The sequence below is a fragment of the Gadus morhua genome, chromosome 17 (assembly GCF_902167405.1).
Source record: "Gadus morhua chromosome 17, gadMor3.0, whole genome shotgun sequence".
In the NCBI taxonomy this organism is placed as follows: Eukaryota; Metazoa; Chordata; class Actinopteri; order Gadiformes; family Gadidae; genus Gadus; species Gadus morhua.
Window position 1 is genome coordinate 19703757 of NC_044064.1, and position 23860 is coordinate 19727616.

At 44.1% G+C, this 23860-nt stretch overlaps 7 non-coding genes across 7 annotated transcripts; all 7 read right to left on the reverse strand.

The window, feature by feature from the left end:
• Positions 1–300: 300 nt before the first annotated feature.
• On the reverse strand, positions 301–374 carry trnan-guu (transfer RNA asparagine (anticodon GUU)). The gene has a single exon. It is a non-coding gene; the product is annotated as a tRNA-Asn (tRNA).
• Positions 375–1997: 1623 nt separating this feature from the next.
• trnan-guu (transfer RNA asparagine (anticodon GUU)) lies at positions 1998–2071 on the reverse strand. Its single transcript has one exon. It is a non-coding gene; the product is annotated as a tRNA-Asn (tRNA).
• Positions 2072–2488: 417 nt separating this feature from the next.
• trnak-cuu (transfer RNA lysine (anticodon CUU)) lies at positions 2489–2561 on the reverse strand. The gene has a single exon. It is a non-coding gene; the product is annotated as a tRNA-Lys (tRNA).
• Positions 2562–3170: 609 nt separating this feature from the next.
• On the reverse strand, positions 3171–3244 carry trnan-guu (transfer RNA asparagine (anticodon GUU)). Its single transcript has one exon. It is a non-coding gene; the product is annotated as a tRNA-Asn (tRNA).
• A 418-nt stretch (positions 3245–3662) lies between these two features.
• On the reverse strand, positions 3663–3735 carry trnak-cuu (transfer RNA lysine (anticodon CUU)). Its single transcript has one exon. It is a non-coding gene; the product is annotated as a tRNA-Lys (tRNA).
• A 609-nt stretch (positions 3736–4344) lies between these two features.
• Positions 4345–4418, reverse strand: trnan-guu (transfer RNA asparagine (anticodon GUU)). The gene has a single exon. It is a non-coding gene; the product is annotated as a tRNA-Asn (tRNA).
• A 13135-nt stretch (positions 4419–17553) lies between these two features.
• On the reverse strand, positions 17554–17627 carry trnan-guu (transfer RNA asparagine (anticodon GUU)). Its single transcript has one exon. It is a non-coding gene; the product is annotated as a tRNA-Asn (tRNA).
• Between the last annotated feature and the right edge of the window lie 6233 nt (positions 17628–23860).

Consider the following 23860-nt stretch of genomic DNA (forward strand, 5'->3'; position numbering starts at 1 on the left):
TAGCAAAATATGGCTTTCAAGAAAAAAACGATTTGGATGTTATGATCATAAGACAAGGTGAAATGGATAATATCTAATCTCCTAAATACTTCCACTCTCTAGAAAGCACTTTAACCAGATAGCTTTTCTTTCAGACAGTCCGTACTCAAGTCAGCAGGAGTACTTGGTTAGAAGGGAAATGACAGAGTAGTTCTATCTTGATGAACTGCTTCTACTCTTGGAAACAAAGTCGATGTTTTCGCATAACAAAGGTTACTGGTTTGGGCTATTGGACATCCTGGTGGTCAGTTAAATTCAGCTCGTCCCTGGGTGGGCTTGAACCACCAACCTTTCGATTAACAGTCGAACGCGCTAACCAATTGCGCCACAGAGACCAATGAACATATTCACATGTGTTGTAAAAATGTGAACACGTCTGCATGTCAGCTATGGCAAAGTTCGCAACAAATGAATCTCACTCAACCATTGAAACAGTCAATGGCAATGAGATTGTATTATACCCTGGTATGCTAGAATACCATCTAAGGAGATATAAATCACATATGATTTAAATTCTTGGACCCCCTCCCTCTCAGTCCCCCCTGAATAATCTCCTTTCAACCCTTAAAATTCATCTCTGAGTGTATGTAATCTCCTGGGTTCTGGAAAGGGGACATGGGGGGAGCTGTCCTCTCCCTTTGGCCCCCTTAAATGTTGTTTTGGCAAAAGAAAATATAGCAAAATATGGCTTTCAAGAAAAAAACGATTTGGATGTTATGATCATAAGACAAGGTGAAATGGATAATATCTAATCTCCTAAATACTTCCAATTTCTAGAAAGCACTTTAACCAGATAGCTCTTCTTTCAGACAGTCCGTACTCAAGTCAGCGGGAGTACATGGTTAGAAGGGAAATGACAGAGTAGTTCTATCTTGATGAACTGCTTGTAAAAATGGGAACATGTCTGCATGTCAGCTATGGCAAAGTTCGCAACAAATGAATCTCACTCAACCATTGAAACAGTCAATGGCAATGAGATGGTATTATACCCTGGTATGTATACCATCTAAGGAGAATAGCCATGCTTTCAAAGTCATGTTATATTGCTTATTGGCCCTTTGAAATTATCAAGACTTTTATGGTTTGCCGCCACAATCCTTAGTTGCAGCTTATTTTCTAACTTTCTGGCTGACTCCATAGCAATGCAAAATGTTGTGGCTCAAACACGCAACCTGCTGACCGGCTGACATTTAGTGTGGCTCTATGATCGAACAGAACCAAGAACTACTCATTTTCCTTTTTTGTTCCATCAGATGGGCTAGGTTAAAAGTATATAGCGCCCAACGTGGGGCTCGAACCCAGGATACTGAGATTAAGAGTCTCATGCTCTACCGACTGAGCTAGCCGGGCATACTAAAGTCAATACCAGACAACATTAAAAAAAAAAAACACACGCAAAAAACCCTCTGCGTTAAATCTCCTCTACAATGATGTCTTCAAATGTTGATAGAAAGTAGCCGTTTTTCATTCCCCAATGATAAATCACATATGATTTAAATTATTGGGCCCCCTCCCTCTCAGTCCCCCCTGAATAATCTCCTTTCAACCCTTAAACTCATCTCTGAGTGTATGTAATCTCCTGGGTTCTGGAAAGGGGACATGGGGGGAGCTGTCCTCTCACTTTGGCCCCCTTAAATGTTGTGTTGGCAAAAAAAATATAGCAAAATATGGCTTTCAAGAAAAAAACGATTTGCATGTTATGATCGTAAGACAAGGTGAAATGGATAATATCTAATCTCCTAAATACTTCCACTCTCTAGAAAGCACTTTAACCAGATAGCTTTTCTTTCAGACAGTCCGTACTCAAGTCAGCAGGAGTACTTGGTTAGAAGGGAAATGACAGAGTAGTTCTATCTTGATGAACTGCTTCTACTCTTGGAAACAAAGTCGATGTTTTCGCTTAACCAAGGTTACAGGTTTGGGCTAATGGACATCCTGGTGGTCAGTTAAAATCAGCTCGTCCCTGGGTGGGCTTGAACCACCAACCTTTCGATTAACAGTCGAACGCGCTAACCAATTGCGCCACAGAGACCAATGAATATATTCACATGTGTTGTAAAAATGAGAACATGTCTGCATGTCAGCTATGGCAAAGTTCGCAACAAATGAATCTCACTCAACCATTGAAACAGTCAATGGCAATGAGATTGTATTATACCCTGGTATGCTAGAATACCATCTAAGGAGAATAGCCATGCTTTCAAAGTCATGTTATATTGCTTATTGGCCCTTTGAAATTATCAAGACTTTTATGGTTTGCCGCCACAATCCTTAGTTGCAACTTATTTTCAAACTTTCTAGCTGACTCCATAGCAATGCAAAATGTTGTGGCTCAAACACGCAACCTGCTGACCGGCTGACATTTAGTGTGGCTCTATGATCGAACAGAACCAAGAACTACTCAATTTACTTTTTGTTCCATCAGATGGGCTAGGTTAAAAGTATATAGCACCAAACGTGGGGCTCGAACCCACGACCCTGAGATTAAGAGTCTCACGCTCTACCGACTGAGCTAGCCGGGCATATTAATGACAATACCAGACAACATTAAAAAAAAAAAAACACACACAAAACACCCTCTGCGTTAAATCTCCTCTGCAATGATGTCTTCAAATTTTGATAGAAAGTAGCCGTATTTCATTCCCCAATGATAAATCACATATGATTTAAATTCTTGGGTCCCCTCCCTCTCAGTCCCCCCTGAATAATCTCCTTTCAACCCTTAAACTCATCTCTGAGTGTATGTAATCTCCTGGGTTCTGGAAAGGGGACATGGGGGGAGCTGTCCTCTCACTTTGGCCCCCTTAAATGTTGTGTTGGCAAAAAAAATATAGCAAAATATGGCTTTCAAGAAAAAAACGATTTGGATGTTATGATCGTAAGACAAGGTGAAATGGATAATATCTAATCTCCTAAATACTTCCACTCTCTAGAAAGCACTTTAACCAGATAGCTTTTCTTTCAGACAGTCCGTACTCAAGTCAGCAGGAGTACATGGTTAGAAGGGAAATGACCGAGTAGTTCTATCTTGATGAACTGCTTCTACTCTTGGAAACAAAGTCGATGTTTTCGCCTGACAAAGGTTACTGGTTTGGGCTAATGGACATCCTGGTGGTCAGTTAAAATCAGCTCGTCCCTGGGTGGGCTTGAACCACTAACCTTTCGATTAACAGTCGAACGCGCTAACCAATTGCGCCACAGAGACCAATGAACATATTCACATGTGTTGTAAAAATGCGAACATGTCTGCCTGTCAGCTATGGCAAAGTTCGCAACAAATGAATCTCACTCAACCATTGAAACAGCCAATGGCAATGAGATTGTATTATACCCTGGTATGCTAGAATACCATCTAAGGAGAATAGCCATGCTTTCAAAGTCATGTTATATTGCTTATTGGCCATTTGAAATTATCAAGACTTTTATGGTTTGCCGCCACAATCCTTAGTTGCAACTTATTTTCAAACTTTCTAGCTGACTCCATAGCAATGCAAAATGTTGTGGCTCAAACACGCAACCTGCTGACCGGCTGACATTTAGTGTGGCTCTATGATCGAACAGAACCAAGAACTACTCATTTTACTTTTTTGTTCCATCAGATGGGCTAGGTTAAAAGTATATTGCGCCCAACGTGGGGCTCGAACCCACGACCCTGAGCTTAAGAGTCTCATGCTCTACCGACTGAGCTAGCCGGGCATATTAATGACAATACCAGACAACATTAAAAAAAAAAAAACACACACAAAAAACCCTCTGCGTTAAATCTCCTCTACAATGATGTCTTCAAATTTTGATAGAAAGTAGCCGTATTTCATTCCCCAATGATAAATCACATATGATTTAAATTCTTGGGTCCCCTCCCTCTCAGTCCCCCCTGAATAATCTCCTTTCAACCCTTAAACTCATCTCTGAGTGTATGTAATCTCCTGGGTTCTGGAAAGGGGACATGGGGGGAGCTGTCCTCTCACTTTGGCCCCCTTAAATGTTGTGTTGGCAAAAAAAATATAGCAAAATATGGCTTTCAAGAAAAAAACGATTTGGATGTTATGATCGTAAGACAAGGTGAAATTGATAATATCTGATCTCCTAAATGCTTCCACTTTCTAGGAAGCACTTTAACCAGATAGCTCTTCTTTCAGACAGTCCGTACTCAAGTCAGCAGGAGTACATGGTTAGAAGGGAAATGACCGAGTAGTTCTATCTTGATGAACTGCTTCTACTCTTGGAAACAAAGTCGATGTTTTCGCCTAACAAAGGTTACTGGTTTGGCCTAATGGACATCCTGGTGGTCAGTTAAAATCTGCTCGTCCCTGGGTGGGCTTGAACCACCAACCTTTCGATTAACAGTCGAACGCGCTAACCAATTGCGCCACAGAGACCAATGAACATATTCACATGTGTTGTAAAAATGAGAAGAACATGTCTGCATGTCAGCTATGGCAAAGTTCGCAACAAATGAATCTCACTCAACCATTGAAACAGTCAATGGCAATGAGATTGTATTATACCCTGGTATGCTAGAATACCATCTAAGGAGAATAGCCATGCTTTCAAAGTCATGTTATATTGCTTATTGGCCCTTTGAAATTATCAAGACTTTTATGGTTTGCCGCCACAATCCTTAGTTGCAACTTATTTTCAAACTTTCTAGCTGACTCCATAGCAATGCAAAATGTTGTGGCTCAAACACGCAACCTGCTGACCGGCTGACATTTAGTGTGGCTCTATGATCGAACAGAACCAAGAACTACTCGTTTTACTTTTTTGTTCCATCAGATGGGCTAGGTTAAAAGTATATAGCGCCCAACGTGGGGCTCGAACCCACGACCCTGAGATTAAGAGTCTCATGCTCTACTGACTGAGCTAGCCGGACATATTAATGACAATACCAGACAACATTAAAAAAAAAAAAACACACACAAAAAACCCTCTGCGTTAAATCTCCTCTGCAATGATGTCTTCAAATTTTGATAGAAAGTAGCCGTATTTCATTCCCCAATGATAAATCACATATGATTTAAATTCTTGGGTCCCCTCCCTCTCAGTCCCCCCTGAATAATCTCCTTTCAACCCTTAAACTCATCTCTGAGTGTATGTAATCTCCTGGGTTCTGGAAAGGGGACATGGGGGGAGCCACCCTTAAGAACAAGCTTTCCTCTCCCTTTGGCCCCCTTAAATGTTGCGTTGGTAAAAAAAATATAGCAAAATATGGCTTTCAAGAAAAAAACGAATTGCCGGTTATGATCGTAAGACAAGGTGAAATGGATAATATCTAATCTCCTAAATACTTCGAATTTCTAGAAAGCACTTTAACCAGATAGCTCTTCATTCAGACAGTCCGTACTCAAGTCAGCAGGAGAACATGGTTAGAAGGGAAATGAGAGTAGTTCTATCTTGATGAACTGCTTCTACTCTTGGAAACAAATTCGATTTTTTCCCTTAACAAAGGTTACAGGTTTGGGCTAATGGACATCCTGGTGGTCAGTTAAAATCGGCTCATCCCTGGTTGGGCTTGAACCACCAACCTTTTGATTAACAGTCGAACACGCTAACCAATTGCGTGCAATTCACATGTGTATTGTAAAAATGGGAACATGTCTGCATGTCAGCTATGGCAAAGTTCGCAACAAATGAATCTCACTCAACCATTGAAACAGTCAATGGCAATGAGATTGTATTATACCCTGGTATGCTAGAATACCATCTAAGGAGATATAAATCACATATGATTTAAATTCTTGGACCCCCTCCCTCTCAGTCCCCCATGAATAATCTCCTTTCAACCCTTAAACTCATTTCTGAGTGTATGTAATCTCCTGGGTTCTGGAAAGGGGACATGGGGGGAGCTGTCCTCTCCCTTTGGCCCCCTTAAATGTTGTTTTGGCAAAAAAAAATATAGCAAAATATGGCTTTCAAGAAAAAAACGATTTGGATGTTATGATCGTAAGACAAGGTGAAATGGATAATATCTAATCTCCTAAATACTTCCAATTTCTAGAAAGCACTTTAACCAGATAGCTCTTCTTTCAGACAGTCCGTACTCAAGTCAGCGGGAGTACATGGTTAGAAGGGAAATGACAGAGTAGTTCTATCTTGATGAACTGCTTGTAAAAATGGGAACATGTCTGCATGTCAGCTATGGCAAAGTTCGCAACAAATGAATCTCACTCAACCATTGAAACAGTCAATGGCAATGAGATTGTATTATACCCTGGTATGCTAGAATACCATCTAAGGAGAATAGCCATTTTTTCAAAGTCATGTTATATTGCTTATTGGCCCTTTGAAATTATCAAGACTTTTATGGTTTGCCGCCACAATCCTTAGTTGCAACTTATTTTCAAACTTTCTAGCTGACTCCATAGCAATGCAAAATGTTGTGGCTCAAACACGCAACCTGCTGACCGGCTGACATTTAGTGTGGCTCTATGATCGAACAGAACCAAGAACTACTCATTTTACTTTTTTGTTCCATCAGATGGGCTAGGTTAAAAGTATATAGCACCAATCGTGGTGCTCGAACCCACGACCCTGAGATTAAGAGTCTCACGCTCTACCGACTGAGCTAGCCGGGCATATTAATGACAATACCAGACAACATTAAAAAAAAAAAAACACACACAAAAAACCCTCTGCGTTAAATCTCCTCTACAATGATGTCTTCAAATTTTGATAGAAAGTAGCCGTATTTCATTCCCCAATGATAAATCACATATGATTTAAATTCTTGGGTCCCCTCCCTCTCAGTCCCCCCTGAATAATCTCCTTTCAACCCTTAAACTCATCTCTGAGTGTATGTAATCTCCTGGGTTCTGGAAAGGGGACGTGGGGGGAGCTGTCCTCTCACTTTGGCCCCCTTAAATGTTGCGTTGGTAAAAAAAATATAGCAAAATATGGCTTTCAAGAAAAAAACGAATTGCAGGTTATGATCGTAAGACAAGGTGAAATGGATAATATCTAATCTCCTAAATACTTCGAATTTCTAGAAAGCACTTTAACCAGATAGCTCTTCATTCAGACAGTCCGTACTCAAGTCAGCAGGAGAACATGGTTAGAAGGGAAATGACAGTAGTTCTATCTTGATGACTGCTTCTACTCTTGGAAACAAATTCGATTTTTTCCCTTAACAAAGGTTACAGGTTTGGGCTAATGGACATCCTGGTGGTCAGTTAAAATCGGCTCATCCCTGGGTGGGCTTGAACCACCAACCTTTTGATTAACAGTCGAACACGCTAACCAATTGCGTGCAATTCACATGTGTAATGTAAAAATGGGAACTTGTCTGCATGTCAGCTATGGCAAAGTTCGCAACAAATGAATCTCACTCAACCATTGAAACAGTCAATGGCAATGAGATTGTATTATACCCTGGTATGCTAGAATACCATCTAAGGAGATATAAATCACATATGATTTAAATTCTTGGACCCCCTCCCTCTCAGTCCCCCCTGAATAATCTCCTTTCAACCCTTAAACTCATCTCTGAGTGTATGTAATCTCCTGGGTTCTGGAAAGGGGACATGGGGGGAGCTGTCCTCTCCCTTTGGCCCCCTTAAATGTTGTTTTGGCAAAAAAAAATATAGCAAAATATGGCTTTCAAGAAAAAAACGATGTGGATGTTATGATCGTAAGACAAGGTGAAATGGATAATATCTAATCTCCTAAATACTTCCAATTTCTAGAAAGCACTTTAACCAGATAGCTCTTCTTTCAGACAGTCCGTACTCAAGTCAGCGGGAGTACATGGTTAGAAGGGAAATGACAGAGTAGTTCTATCTTGATGAACTGCTTGTAAAAATGGGAACATGTCTGCATGTCAGCTATGGCAAAGTTCGCAACAAATGAATCTCACTTGTTAGATTTCAGCTTATTTCTAAACTGTTCGGACAGACTCTGCGTTGTGTATTTTCAGTCGTAGTAGTAATTCTTGAAGTCGAAAACAAAGCAGCTTGACAGGTTGGATTAGAGGGTTGAATAGATGGTTTATTCCAGGATGTACAGCGAGATACAGACTTAGGTTGAATAATCTATAGTGGACCCGGTGGTCGATGACTTGTTCCTCGGCTGTCGAAACCCTCTACTCGTCGAACCAAAGGGTTGGGGCGAGTATTATACAAAAAGGGGATAGATGAATAACACGTGAACAGACGCACTCTCAGCCTCGATAAGGTATTTGGCCCTGGCTATGTCCCGGAGGCCAGGTTCAACCTACCTTGAGACATAACAATGGCAGAATGTTGGGGACAACACCTTGTATCAGTATGAGAGGCCCTGGCCTGTTCCTAGACTAGAAATGTGAACAATAAGAGAGACACTAAAATACACCAACATTCTACATTCCTCCCTCTTGATCATACTAAACATAGTTTAAAGATCACCCACAAAAAGAGAATTCAGTGTATTTTCTGGTGACCCATTAATAATTAACTAAATCAATGAAAGAAAGCATAAAAGGCAATAGACAAGTAAATTCAAATCATACACAAGTAAACAAGGTGTAGGCCACTATAATAAAGAAAATAACAAACTCATTAGGTTACTCATGATTAAAACATTTTTAAAGAATCAAGAAAGTCAACTGTCGAGACACCTCCCTCTGCTTGGCAGAACAACATCACAGACAATACTGCATGACTCAGTTGGTTTTGAGTAGCAGTTGCAACAGAGTTATTTTCCAGTTGATGGCCACCGCAGGTGTGATGGGGGATGAGGATGAAAGTTCGTAGTAGGGCGTCAGGACAAACACAGACACAGTTCAGTTCAAGGACTCATCAAGTGTCCGTGTCTCCTGGATCTCCCAGGTACGATGAAACATGAAACAAAGAAAAAGTGCAGTATCAGTCATGGGGGAGGCATTGTCACAGCCTCCAACATTAATGATGATCAACTATGTTTGTAATTGTCTTAATGATTCGATAAACAATGAAAAATGATCATACAAAAATAAATCGCTTGATTCAAAAATGGTTATATCAGTAATCAGTAATCAGTCATCAGAGTTCTCAATAAACCTTGTGTGAATGAATGAATGATTGAACCTTTGTTCAAAAATAAAACAAAACAAACAAAAAGTTCTAAAGCTGAGCAGTTGTGTCAAGAAGGAACCAACATGAACTTAGAGAGGTGGTGACAAAAGTCCTAGCATCTCTCGAAAACTAACCTCTCGTAAAAATAAAGGAATGGAAATAACAAACACTCAAAGAAATAAAGGAATGAAAATAACAAACACTCAAACACTCCCTACTCTTCACCCCATATCAGTCAGTTTGCGTGCCAAATCTAACGAGTGTCATTCCATGTCGGTGAATCAACTAATTTGCAGTGGCTTGCATGTATCCACTTCGTCTTCTTAGCTACACGAACAGCGGATCGAGTAACTAATAGAATTTGGTATGGCCCCTCATATTTAGCCTCTAATGCTAATCGTTGTGGTTTGTGGATCATAACCCATTGTCCTGGCACTAACGAGTGTCCTCCTTCTGGGGGCTCTGCCCAAGCTTCCTTGACCTGGTTTGATGTCACCTGGAGAGCCTCGGAGAGTTGGATGCAGTAGTTCATCAGTGTGTCCGATGTCAGGTGGACGTCTGCAGTCCGCAAGTCAACAGAGCCTGGGAAACTGAAGCATCGGCCAAACACGACCTCGTAGGGGGACAGTCCCACGTCTTTGTTAAATGTAGCTCTCATGCTGCACAAGGCGATGGGCATCGCGTCTACCCATGGAGTCCCTTCTTGGTGCATCTTCGCCAATCGCTCCTTCAGTGTCCTGTTGGCTCGTTCCACCTGCCCTGACGATTGGGGGTGATACGGACAATGGAAGGACCATGTTATGTTCAGCATACGGCTGACCTCGGCGCAGACCGCTCCGGTGAAATGGGTTCCATTGTCTGAGCAGATCTGATCGGGCAGCCCGTAGTGTGGAATGAAATCTTTGACTAGCACTTTAGCTGTGTTTGCAGCTGTTGCACGTCGGACTGGGTATGCTTCGATCCATCGGGAGAATTTGTCAACGAGCACAAGGACTTCTCGATATCCTTTACATGGAGGGAGTGTGATGTAGTCTACTTGTAAGCATCGGAAAGGACCCGGTGGTGCGGGGACTTTCAACATTGGCAGTTTTACTTTCCTGTCGTGGTTGTTCTTGAGGCATGTAGCACATCTCCTCACAATGTCTTTTGCCGCAGCATTGAATTTGGGTGACCACCAGACTTGCCCAAACCTGTGACGCATCTTTTCCACGGCCACATGCCCGAGTGAATGAATCTGCGTCGCCAGATATGGCAGTAGGCTCTGTGGTGCAACAGTTCTGTTCCCGTGTCTCCATAAGTTGTCGTCGTGGAGTTTTGCTGCATTCTCAATCCATGTCCATTTTTCTTCTCGACTCGCGGCGTCTTGCATCTCCATGATGCTTTTCAAGCTTTCCTTGTGTTCCTCCTGTGTTGTAGGTTGCTCCGTTTTCTTCAGTCTCATACAATTGCCATTGTCGTTTTCCGTTTCGTCTTTCTGTCTTGCGGCTGTTCTGGATACCGCATCTGCCAGGGCGTTGCCTCTTGCTTCGTGCGTCTCCAGTTTTGTGTGTGCTTTTACCTTCACTACCGCCAATTCTCTGGGAAGTAGCATAGCATCCAATAGTTCTGCAACCAGCTCGCCATTCTTGATTGGTGTGCCTTTGGCCGTTACGAAACCACGTTGTTTCCACAGAATGCCAAAATCCATTACAACACCCAATGCATATCGGGAGTCACAATAGACTGTGGCAGACTTCCCTTCTGCAATTTTGAGTGCTTGGGTCAATGCTTTGAGTTCGGCTTGCTGTGCTGACGTTCCAGGGTCCATTGATCCGGATTCCAATACGTCGTGCTCTGTTGTAACCGCGTATCCCGCTCCACGGATCCCATTTTCGACCAGGGAGGACCCATCGGTGAACAAGACAAGATCCGGGTTGTGGAGAGGGTCCTCCTTCACGAAGTGCCCCTCTTCCATCAGGGTTACCAAGTCCTCGCACACATGGTCCTCCACTTCATTCGTTGCATCCGTGGGGGCGATCATTGTGGAGATGTTTGAGACTGATGCTTTCTGGAGTGAAACTTTAGGAGATTCCAGCACGGCTTGCCAGTTCCCCCATCGGCTGTCTGAGACGCATGGTACTTTCCTACCGGCCAGCAGGGCGTTGACAGAGTGTGGGCAGCGGATGGAGAGTTGCTGATCCAGCACAAGATTGTTCACCAGCTGGATGGCGAGGTACACAGCTTGTACCGCTCTCAAACATGGACCAAAGCCCAAGGCTGTCGTATCCAATTTTGTAGAATAGTAGCCCACCGCTCTCAATAGTCCTCCGTGTTCCTGTGCCAGCACTGACGTCACAAACCCGTTGTACTCGTTGACGAAGAGTGTGAAGGGTCTGTGGACATTTGGAAGTCCTAGCGCTGGTGCTTCGCACAGATGTTGCTTCAACTCCTCAAAAGCTTTTCGTGCTTCGTCTTCCATCTTGATCTTATCCCTGGAGTCTGGTCGTCCTTTCAGCAAGTCGTTCAAGGGTTGGGCAATCTCAGTGTAGTTTTCCACCCAATTCCTGTTGTAGTTGCATACTCCCAAGAATGCTCGTAGTTCCTTGACTGTTCGGGGTTCTGGCGTTTTCCTTATTGCTGCAGTGCGGTCGTGGGTGATTTCCCGTTTGCCTTGTGAGATTTTCTGTCCAAGGTAAGTTACCTCTGGTTGAGACATTTGTGCCTTGTCGTAGCTCAATTTGTGACCTTTCACATGGAGATAGTCAATCATTGCCCTTAAGTCTTTGTCGTGCTCTTCCTCGGTCTCCGAGGCAATTAGGATGTCGTCCAAGTACGTGATGACTGCTGATGTCATTTTGGGGGCTTCTGGCAGGGTCAGGTGTCGTCGCAAGGCCTGGTGATAGATGGTGGGGGCCGAGGCAAGTCCCTGAGCCAGTCTAGCCCAGGTATACTGACATCCATCGTAGGTGAAAGCCAGCCAATCTTGACACTCAGTGGCCAACGGTACTGACCAGTAAGCGTTTACTGCATCAAGCACTGTGAAGACCTTGTGCGCTGGTGTGATGTCTTGCAGGAATTGATCGCCGGAGGCAACCACAGGGCTCAGATGTGTGATGCATTGGTTCGCCAGTCGATAATCCACTGTCAGTCTCCATGAACCATTTGGTTTCTTCACAGGCCACACCGGCGCGTTAGAGGGTGATTGAGTCTTGTAGATGATTCCCTGGTCATTCAAGTCTTTTATGATTGGTCTCAGTCCATCCACGGCAGCTCTGTTGAGTGGATATTGCTTGACACATGGAGGAATTTTCCCTGTTAACTTCACTGGTTCCATGACCAACAAGCCACAGTCGGTCTTTCCCTTCGCCCAGACGGGGTGGTCCTGGAGGTCCTCCCTCTTGAGGCTCCTTATATTCATTGTCACCTCTCCATCTTTGAAGTCGAGGCTAGCATCCATGCATAGTAGCACATCCATCCCTAGAAGGGCTTCCTGGATCTCTTCTCCTGTCCACAGCTGAATTGTTATCTCGGTCGGTCCAACAGCAAAGTTGATGGGATTTGTTTGTGAAAGCTGGAGGCAGTGTCCTCCGGCGCTGCGGGCCATCTTCTTTGTTTTTGACATGGGGAGGTGGAGGGATTTCAAAAGTCGTAGTGGGATAGTAGTGAATTCGGCACCCGTGTCAATCAAGAAATCAATTTCAAATTGGTGTTCAAGTAAAGCAGTTACGTAGAAGCTGTTTTTGTCTTGTCGGATGGCCGCGGCGATGGCACGAAGAGAGGGGGTTTCTAGTCATTTATTGTTGGTTTCCGTCATTAAATCGTATATGCGGCTGAGTTCTTCACCACTCTGCGACTGTAATTTCTTCCATAGTTCCTTCATTTTGTCTGAGCGGTTTTCGTTCCCTGGTTTCTCGTTGGAGCGGTCACGGTACATCTTTCGAGGGGCTTTACATTCTCTTATCCAGTGTCCAATTTGTCCACAGTTGTGGCATGGTCGAGGTTCTTTCTGTCTTTCTGACTGGGGGAATCGTCCTCTGTCCCTGTTGGACTGGGGGAATCTTTCTCGTTCCCTTGCCATTCCCTTCTTCTCGTCCACCAGGAATTGAATCCTGACTTCTTCATCTCGATCCACCTTTTCTCCGAATTCCTTGATCTCTGCCATTGTGCTGCTTCGGTTGTCCCAGCCGGGAAACCTTGTCTTTACTCCCCTTCGGATCTCCGGCAGTACCTGCTGGAGGTACATGGTCTTCAGAGGCAAGTCCTGTGACTGGTCGATGGTGTCCATATCATATTCAGTTTGGCCTGAGTGCAGCAAATAACATTCGAAGAAGCGCTCGTTGAACTGGTCCAGACTCTCGTCTTCCTTCTGCAAACAACGTGTGATTGTTGTCCAGTTGACCTGTGCCTTGGAGTGCTTTTGGATCCACGCCTTTATGGCCTCCCATCCCTTCTCTGGTCTCATTCCGTCTTCTCCAAGGGCATCTTCCACCTCGTATCGAATCTGGGTGCGCTCAGTGCTGCTCAGGTGTTTGAACAATATGGCAAGCCCATCGTAGGGGTGGAGTTCGTACAGAAGCATCAGTTGTTTCAGTTTCATCCATGGCTGTAGGCCTGCTTTCTTTGGGTGGTCGATCTCCGCACTCCATTTTTCGATGTTTTTCGGGCTGGAGGGTTCATAGAGGATTGTGCGTCCCTCAGCGCTTTCTATCTTCTTCAAGGGCCTGAGGTTAACTATTTCGTCTTTCTCATCAACCTTGTTCAGACAGGCAATGCTCACTGCCCTCTTGTGGGCAGACTTGCGAAGACGCTCTCCCTCTTTGTCTTCTTCTTCACTCTCCTCTTCCTTGGATGTGGTCTTGATGTGTGGTGTGATTGCGCCTCCCATCACGCTGCAGTGCGGTTGTATGTTGTCATCAAATCCTCCAATGCGTGATTCATTCTTAGTCACTGCTCCAGGCCTCACCTGGGAGAATTGTTGTATTGGGGGGTTCGGATGCAGAAATTGTTGTGGGATGGAGGAATGTGGTGTGATTGGGGAGAATTGGGGAAATTGTTGTGAAACACACAGTGTGTTGTACAGGGGGAGCATAGTCAGGTGGGGCAGATGGATTTCCCTTCCGTGGCACGTGGGGGGTACTGCAGATGACCGGGTACTCGCCTATAAAGCTGTTGACGGCTGAGAGAACACTGTGTCTTGACTCCTGTAAACCACCAGGTGGCGACGATGGCTGCATCGGGAAGATGTATTCCCCATCTGAGCCACACGATGGCAGTGTGGGGTACATGCGACCATAGACTCCCAAAACTCCCCCTCCGTTGCCTTGGTCACCCCCCCTTGGGGGCCCTGAGTCGAGGGGGCGGGCCGCTATCAGTCCTTCTCTGACTAGCGTCTGGTGTAGGTCTCTCTCCCGAGTCAATTCATCCTTTAACAAACGAATTTCATCGGCCAGCAGTTTGATTTGCTCTCTTGTCTTTCCCTGAGCATCTTCATAGTGAGCAGTTGTCCTTTCCAATTCATCTCTCTTTTTGTTGCTGACATGCTTGATAAAGTAGCGCTTACACTGAGACAATAGTAACAACCCAACTGGTTCACTTCGTCTAGTCTTCTTGACCCAGTCTTTGAAAACCATCCAGATCGATTCCTTTGGCCAGCGTTTAGTTTGGGGGTCCATTGTTATCGCATATGTTATGCGAAGTTTATTTTCGGTTCCTTGCCAATCATGTCTGTCGTTGAAGAATCTAGACAGAGTCTCACTAATTGAATAAATATCAATCTCTCTAACCTCCACTTCAAAAGAATCTTGTTCTTTTCGTTCGGATGCATTGGGACTTTGATTGCTATCTTTTTCCTCCTCCTCTTCCTTCTTCCTGCCTTTACCTTTCGGCATTTTTCCTATCTTTTCCTATCTGTAAAGTAACTAAAACTAGCGACCAATCGCTGCTTAGAAAGAAACAAATAGACGCCTCCCACGGAGCTCGGTATGCCAACAACAGATGATGGCACACTTTTCCCTTCTTCGATTAAAAACAATGTATGTGATTCCTCGGCGGGGATCAAAACAACATAGCACAAACAAAAACTCTAGCGATTCATGTAACCTCACCAGTGAATTCAATACAAATACGGTTTCACTCCTTGTCCAACAAGTCGTAAAACAAAAGCCCTGAGCAAACCAGACGTCTTAAGTTATATTCAGGACACGTATCAACATTGACAAACTAGCAAAGATGAACAAATCACTTGAATGACATGCTATTACAATATTCTAGGACTCAATCCCAGCTCAAAGGCCTTATTCAACAAACAATATTCTAGGACTCAAACCCAGACCAAAGGCCTTATTCAACAAACAATATTCTAGGACTCAAACCCAGACCAAAGGCCTTATTCAACAAACAATATTCTAGGACTCAAACCCAGACCAAAGGCCTTATTCAACAAACAATATTCTAGGACTCAAAACCCAGACCAAAGGCCTTATTCAACAAACAATATTCTAGGACTCAAACCCAGACCAAAGGCCTTATTCAACAAACAATATTCTAGGACTCAAACCCAGACCAAAGGCCTTATTCAACAAACAATCAATAGTTTCATATGGCGTATATTCAGTGATTATTACACAAACTCTTAATCACTAATACAGGTCCTCACTTCGTCAAGCTCTTAATGACACAACTTCATTACTCAGCAAATGTAGTGCAGCCTAATAGTAAAACAAATAATAATAATCACAGTTATGTGTGTGTAGATTATTTTAAGATTACTTTCTTGTTCTTTTCTCTTGGTCGAGAGTGTGGAATGAGATTCAGTCACCGTTGATTCCCACGTGGTGCATAGAGATGCGCTGGTTCAGCCGCGTTGTGGATGCGGGTCCCTCAGCAGGGCAGGCGTTGATCAGACGTCTTCCCAGGCAGGGCGCGCGCTCTTCTCGGTCACAGGGCAATCTTCAGAGGCAATCGTCTTCTCACTCCTCTCTCTTCAAGACGGTGTCACGGCACCAAATGTTAGATTTCAGCTTATTTCTAAACTGTTCGGACAGACTCTGCGTTGTGTATTTTCAGTCGTAGTAGTAATTCTTGAAGTCGAAAACAAAGCAGCTTGACAGGTTGGATTAGAGGGTTGAATAGATGGTTTATTCCAGGATGTACAGCGAGATACAGACTTAGGTTGAATAATCTATAGTGGACCCGGTGGTCGATGACTTGTTCCTCGGCTGTCGAAACCCTCTACTCGTCGAACCAAAGGGTTGGGGCGAGTATTATACAAAAAGGGGATAGATGAATAACACGTGAACAGACGCACTCTCAGCCTCGATAAGGTATTTGGCCCTGGCTATGTCCCGGAGGCCAGGTTCAACCTACCTTGAGACATAACAATGGCAGAATGTTGGGGACAACACCTTGTATCAGTATGAGAGGCCCTGGCCTGTTCCTAGACTAGAAATGTGAACAATAAGAGAGACACTAAAATACACCAACATTCTACACACTCAACCATTGAAACAGTCAATGGCAATGAGATTGTATTATACCCTGGTATGCTAGAATACCATCTAAGGAAAATAGCCATGCTTTCAAAGTCATGTTATATTGCTTATTGGCCCTTTGAAATTATCAAGACTTTTATGGTTTGCCGCCACAATCCTTAGTTGCAACTTATTTTCAAACTTTCTAGCTGACTCCATAGCAATGCAAAATGTTGTGGCTCAAACACGCAACCTGCTGACCGGCTGACATTTAGTGTGGCTCTATGATCGAACAGAACCAAGAACTACTCATTTTACTTTTTTGTTCAATCAGATGGGCTAGGTTAAAAGTATATAGCACCAATCGTGGGGCTCGAACCCACGACCCTGAGATTAAGAGTCTCACGCTCTACCGACTGAGCTAGCCGGGCATATTAATGACAATACCAGACAACATTAAAAAAAAAAAAACACACACAAAAAACCCTCTGCGTTAAATCTCCTCTACAATGATGTCTTCAAATTTTGATAGAAAGTAGCCGTATTTCCTTCCCCAATGATAAATCACATATGATTTAAATTCTTGGGTCCCCTCCCTCTCAGTCCCCCCTGAATAATCTCCTTTCAACCCTTAAACTCATCTCTGAGTGTATGTAATCTCCTGGGTTCTGGAAAGGGGACATGGGGGGAGCTGTCCTCTCACTTTGGCCCCCTTAAATGTTGTGTTGGCAAAAAAAATATAGCAAAATATGGCTTTCAAGAAAAAAACGATTTGGATGTTATGATCGTAAGACAAGGTGAAATGGATAATATCTAATCTCCTAAATACTTCCACTCTCTAGAAAGCACTTTAACCAGATAGCTTTTCTTTCAGACAGTCCGTACTCAAGTCAGCAGGAGTACTTGGTTAGAAGGGAAATGACAGAGTAGTTCTATCTTGATGAACTGCTTCTACTCTTGGAAACAAAGTCGATGTTTTCGCTTAACCAAGGTTACAGGTTTGGGCTAATGGACATCCTGGTGGTCAGTTAAAATTGGCTCGTCCCTGGGTGGGCTTGAACCACCAACCTTTAGATTAACAGTCGAACGCGCTAACCAATTGCGCCACAGAGACCAAGGAACATATTCACATGTGTTGTAAAAATCCGAACATGTCTGCATGTCAGCTATGGCAAAGTTCGCAACAAATGAATCTTACTCAACCATTGAAACAGTCAATGGCAATGAGATTGTATTATACCCTGGTATGCTAGAATACCATCTAAGGAGAATAGCCATGCTTTCAAAGTCATGTTATATTGCTTATTGGCCCTTTGAAATTATCAAGACTTTTATGGTTTGCCGCCACAATCCTTAGTTGCAACTTATTTTCAAACTTTCTAGCTGACTCCATAGCAATGCAAAATGTTGTGGCTCAAACACGCAACCTGCTGACCGGCTGACATTTAGTGTGGCTCTATGATCGAACAGAACCAAGAACTACTCATTTTACTTTTTTGTTCCATCAGATGGGCTAGGTTAAAAGTATATAGCGCCCAACTTGGGGCTCGAAACCACGACCCTGAGATTAAGAGTCTCATGCTCTACCGACTGAGCTAGCCGGGCATATTAATGCCAATACCAGACAACATTAAAAAAAAAAAAACACACACACAAAAAACCCTCTGCGTTAAATCTCCTCTGCAATGATGTCTTCAAATTTTGATAGAAAGTAGCCGTATTTCATTCCCCAATGATAAATCACATATGATTTAAATTCTTGGGTCCCCTCCCTCTCAGTCCTCCCTGAATAATCTCCTTTCAACCCTTAAACTCATCTCTGAGTGTATGTAATCTCCTGGGTTCTGGAAAGGGGACATGGGGGGAGCCACCCTTAAGAACAAGCTTTCCTCTCCCTTTGGCCCCCTTAAATGTTGCGTTGGTAAAAAAAATATAGCAAAATATGGCTTTCAAGAAAAAAACGAATTGCAGGTTATGATCGTAAGACAAGGTGAAATGGATAATATCTAATCTCCTAAATACTTCGAATTTCTAGAAAGCACTTTAACCAGATAGCTCTTCATTCAGACAGTCCGTACTCAAGTCAGCAGGAGAACATGGTTAGAAGGGAAATGACAGTAGTTCTATCTTGATGAACTGCTTCTACTCTTGGAAACAAATTCGATTTTTTCCCTTAACAAAGGTTACAGGTTTGGGCTAATGGACATCCTGCTGGTCAGTTAAAATCGGCTCATCCCTGGGTGGGCTTGAACCACCAACCTTTTGATTAACAGTCGAACACGCTAACCAATTGCGTGCAATTCACATGTGTATTGTAAAAATGGGAACATGTCTGCATGTCAGCTATGGCAAAGTTCGCAACAAATGAATCTCACTCAACCATTGAAACAGTCAATGGCAATGAGATTGTATTATACCCTGGTATGCTAGAATACCATCTAAGGAGATATAAATCACATATGATTTAAATTCTTGGACCCCCTCCCTCTCAGTCCCCCCTGAATAATCTCCTTTCAACCCTTAAACTCATCTCTGAGTGTATGTAATCTCCTGGGTTCTGGAAAGGGGACATGGGGGGAGCTGTCCTCTCCCTTTGGCCCCCTTAAATGTTGTTTTGGCAAAAAAAAATATAGTAAAATATGGCTTTCAAGAAAAAAACGATTTGGATGTTATGATCGTAAGACAAGGTGAAATGGATAATATCTAATCTCCTAAATACTTCCAATTTCTAGAAAGCACTTTAACCAGATAGCTCTTCTTTCAGACAGTCCGTACTCAAGTCAGCGGGAGTACATGGTTAGAAGGGAAATGACAGAGTAGTTCTATCTTGATGAACTGCTTGTAAAAATGGGAACATGTCTGCATGTCAGCTATGGCAAAGTTCGCAACAAATGAATCTCACTCAACCATTGAAACAGTCAATGGCAATGAGATGGTATTATACCCTGGTATGTATACCATCTAAGGAGAATAGCCATGCTTTCAAAGTCATGTTATATTGCTTATTGGCCCTTTGAAATTATCAAGACTTTTATGGTTTGCCGCCACAATCCTTAGTTGCAGCTTATTTTCTAACTTTCTGGCTGACTCCATAGCAATGCAAAATGTTGTGGCTCAAAAACGCAACCTGCTGACCGGCTGACATTTAGTGTGGCTCTATGATCGAACAGAACCAAGAACTACTCATTTTCCTTTTTTGTTCCATCAGATGGGCTAGGTTAAAAGTATATAGCGCCCAACGTGGGGCTCGAACGCAGGATACTGAGTTTAAGAGTCTCATGCTCTACCGACTGAGCTAGCCGGGCATACTAAAGTCAATACCAGACAACATTAAAAAAAAAAAACACACGCAAAAAACCCTCTGCGTTAAATCTCCTCTACAATGATGTCTTCAAATGTTGATAGAAAGTAGCCGTATTTCATTCCCCAATGATAAATCACATATGATTTAAATTATTGGGCCCCCTCCCTCTCAGTCCCCCCTGAATAATCTCCTTTCAACCCTTAAACTCATCTCTGTGTGTGTAATCTCCTGGGTTCTGGAAAGGGGACATGGGGGGAGCCACCCTTAAGAACAAGCTTTCCTCTCCCTTTGGCCCCCTTAAATGTTGTGTTGGTAAAAAAAAGATAGCAAAATATGGCTTTCAAGAAAAAAACGATTTGCATGTTATGATCGTAAGACAAGGTGAAATGGATAATATCTAATCTCCTAAATACTTCCAATTTCTAGAAAGCACTTTAACCAGATAGCTCTTCTTTCAGACAGTCCGTACTCAAGTCAGCGGGAGTACATGGTTAGAAGGGAAATGACAGAGTAGTTCTATCTTGATGAACTACTTCTACTCTTGGAAACAAAGTCGATTTTTTCGCTTAACAAAGGTTACAGGTTTAGGCTAATGGACATCCTGGTGGTCAGTTAAAATCGGCTCGTCCCTGGGTGGGCTTGAACCACCAACCTTTCGATTAACAGTTGAACGCGCTAACCAATTGCGCCAAAGCTAGGGAAGAACAGTCTTTTAGGGGGGGGAAGAAGGAAGGAAAGGGGGGAGAGGGGGGGGGGGGAAGAAAAGGAAGGAAAAAGAGAGGGAAAAGGGAGAAAAAGGGGAAAGGGAAGGGAAAGAGAGAAATTTAGGCCTCCATTACATAAAAAACAAATAAAAAACTGAGAATGTGGAGTTTTGTGTGCAATTGTTCGAGAAGCCCCTGATTGCAGCCCGCAGACGGAGCCCACATGGAGGGGGCGGGCACTCAGTCCACATGGAGGGGGCTGGCACTCCGCCCACATGGGGGGGGCGGGCACTCAGTCCACATCAAGGGGACGGCCTGTCAGTTCACATTGGTCAAACAGCATTTCTGATCCCGTTTCTGACCTGAAATTAGCTGAAATTGACCTGAAATTAGCTGAAATTAGAGTGTGCCCGCCCGAGCGAGTGATGCCTAAAACATGCAAGTAAGTGAGACTGTCAAAATGCTTAATCATGCAATTGTGTATTATGTCTTGTTAACTACTTAATCGTGTTGGGAAAAATAACCTGCTGAGTACATCACATGTACATTGCAAATATAGCTAACTCCTACCCTAGCCTGATTTGCACATCACATGGCAGTCACATTACAATATAGTCAACTTTTAACACATAACGCAAACATGATAATATAGTCAGGTCAAGGCCAGAGCCAAGGCCCCATTTCCCAAGCAGGCAAATGGTAGACACTCAGACAATGCACCAGTCATCCTCAAGAACGTGAGAGCCACATTAAATAATCACACAGGAGACACTTCGGGGGGGCGCTCCCCCGTTTTAATTTATCACACAGGAGAAATTTTCGAAGCTCTCCCAGGGCCTGGGAGCCAAGGCCAAGCAAAAACACACAGAACCACACACAGCTCAAACGCACACACCTCATCGAGAGGAGGATACAGCATAAAACTGTATCACACAGGAACTCTGGATCTTCTTCTGAAGCAGACCTTCCACGGAGGCGAAGCTCTGGACGAACCATCAGCGCTGATTAGGGACTTAGACATATTCGATTTCTCACGCTTTATGACTCTGTATAACCGTTGCCACTTTACTTAATAAATCCTCGTGCCGACAGACTTTATTACCTCTCCGTCTCATTTTATCTGGTCCAGTATCTAGACAGACCGTTTTCCCCTCAATTTGGTGACCCCGACGTGATCTTTCGTTGAATTGAACCGCAACTGGGAAACGAGAGACGGAGAGCGGCACGACCTCGGGACCCCGGAGCACCGGACCGATTCCTGCAGTCTCACCTCGCGGCCGCCCAACAAAAGGTAGGCAGAACCTGTTGATAAAATCCAAACTCTGCATAGTTATATAGGAACCACATTAGGAGGTGAGACTGTGAGAGCGGTTCGCTACGGGATATCTCGTGGGGACGAATAGGACTGTATCCCAGCATTTCCCCATAAACCCGATTGACCCTGAACGCGTGACACATCGAATATCGGCTCGTTGCATGGTGAAGGAATACCCACGAGACCATAGGGCCTATAAGAATCGGGCATAGTGATACAAGACTACCGATGGCCAAGTAATGGATGTGTAATAAATACACCTGCGTTTTAAGAGAGTTGTGATCCCCACCGGCGTGTTAAAGAGGGTTTAGTATCCCCACCGGCGTTTTGAAGAGGGTTTAGTATCCCCACCGGCGTGTTAAAGAGGGTTTAGTATCCCCACCGGCGTTTTGAAGAGGGTTTAGTATCCCCACCGGCGTGTTACAGAGGGTTTAGTATCCCCACCGGCGTTTTAAGAGAGTTGTGATCCCCACTGGCGTGTTAAAGAGGGTTTAGTATCCCCACCGGCGTTTTGAAGAGGGTTTAGTATCCCCACCGGCGTGTTAAAGAGGGTTTAGTATCCCCACCGGCGTTTTAAGAGAGTTGTGATCCCCACCGGCGTGTTAAAGAGGGTTTAGTATCCCCACCGGCGTTTTGAAGAGGGTTTAGTATCCCCACCGGCGTGTTAAAGAGGGTTTAGTATCCCCACCGGCGTTTTAAGAGAGTTGTGATCCCCACCGGTGTGTTAAAGAGGGTTTAGTATCCCCACCGGCGTTTTGAAGAGGATTTAGTATCCCCACCGGCGTGTTAAAGAGGGTGTAGTATCCCCACCGGCGTTTTAAGAGAGTTGTGATCCCCACTGGCGTGTTAAAGAGGGTTTAGTATCCCCACCGGCGTTTTGAAGAGGGTTTAGTATCCCCACCGGCGTTTTGAAGAGGGTTTAGTATCCCCACCGGCGTGTTAAAGAGGGTTTAGTATCCCCACCGGCGTTTTGAAGAGGGTTTAGTATCCCCACCGGCGTGTTAAAGAGGGTTTAGTATCCCCACCGGCGTTTTAAGAGAGTTGTGATCCCCACTGGCGTGTTAAAGAGGGTTTAGTATCCCCACCGGCGTTTTGAAGAGGGTTTAGTATCCCCACCGGCGTGTTAAAGAGGGTTTAGTATCCCCACCGGCGTTTTAAGAGAGTTGTGATCCCCACCGGCGTGTTAAAGAGGGTTTAGTATCCCCACCGGCGTTTTGAAGAGGGTTTAGTATCCCCACCGGCGTGTTAAAGAGGGTTTAGTATCTCCACCGGCGTTTTAAGAGAGTTGTGATCCCCACCGGTGTGTTAAAGAGGGTTTAGTATCCCCACCGGCGTTTTGAAGAGGATTTAGTATCCCCACCGGCGTGTTAAAGAGGGTGTAGTATCCCCACCGGCGTTTTAAGAGAGTTGTGATCCCCACCGGCGTGTTAAAGAGGGTTTAGTATCCCCACCGGCGTTTTGAAGAGGGTTTAGTATCCCCACCGGCGTGTTAAAGAGGGTTTAGTATCCCCACCGGCGTTTTGAAGAGGGTTTAGTATCCCCACCGGCGTGTTAAAGAGGGTTTAGTATCCCCACCGGCGTTTGTGTATTAAATAATTCTATGTGGTAAGAAGGTTAGAGTCCTTTATCAGGGTTAGAGTCCCTTTGCAGAGGAAACGGTATGCCTGGGGCATGAGTGACACACAGAGAGAATAAGATAAACTAGGCTCGTTGCGTGGTGAAAGAACACCCTCGAGGCCTAAGGCTCGCCGCCCTTGATAAGTGAATCTGAGGTGCCCGAAGAAGCACAACGATTTCTTGGCCATATATTCATTGCATATGCGGGGAATGACGGACAGACACCTGAACTGACGCAGACTAGGGATAGCAGAGACCTCTCACGAGACAGAGTGGCTGTGTGTGTGTGTAAGAGGCCCAGAGAGAGAGAAAGAAAGAGAGCGAGCGTATTTGTGGGCCGGCTAAATATAGAAATAAATCAATCAATGATAACCTGGCTATGTGTGTAACGCTTGCTTGCTTTGTTA